Here is a 542-nt window from a genome sequence, read left to right as displayed (position 1 = left end):
GAGTGAGGTGATAAACGGATAGACACAGATGACAGAGGCCGTGGTTTGCAGTCATTCTTCTACTGTGCATCAAGTAGAGATTATTTCCGCCACACTGTCGTCTGGTTGACAACAATTTGGTCAAATTTACTAAAGCAAAAATATGTAAGTTAGTTGTTAGTAGTCGTGATATCCTTTTTATGACTGCTGGCATGGATTTTCAAACTTCTTCTACAACTTCTGGAACGTTTCCCCACGTTTTTCGTTTATACTACACTTATTTTGTGCAATACTGAGTTGGATAAAAAATGCGTCGCTCTTCTGCGACGTCCAACATTGAAAGAGCTTGTTCACTACCCTTGTTATTTTCTAATTTTCTTGGTGGCATAACTGGCATTATCCATAAATCGCGCTGGTCAGCCGGATCCTTTCCGTTTGAAACACGTTATTTTGCAACTTTCTTTCTTGATTAACCTTTTGGTTGCTGATTGGATCTTCCTTTCCGTACTTCTTTAAAGATCCATACTTCGCATGGTGCTTGCACTACCTCCTGTTTCTTTTAA

The sequence above is a fragment of the Trypanosoma equiperdum genome (assembly GCF_001457755.1).
Source record: "Trypanosoma equiperdum strain OVI genome assembly, contig: ctg_462, whole genome shotgun sequence".
NCBI classification, from domain to species: domain Eukaryota; phylum Euglenozoa; class Kinetoplastea; order Trypanosomatida; family Trypanosomatidae; genus Trypanosoma; species Trypanosoma equiperdum.
Note: the sequence above shows the minus strand (reverse complement) of the source record.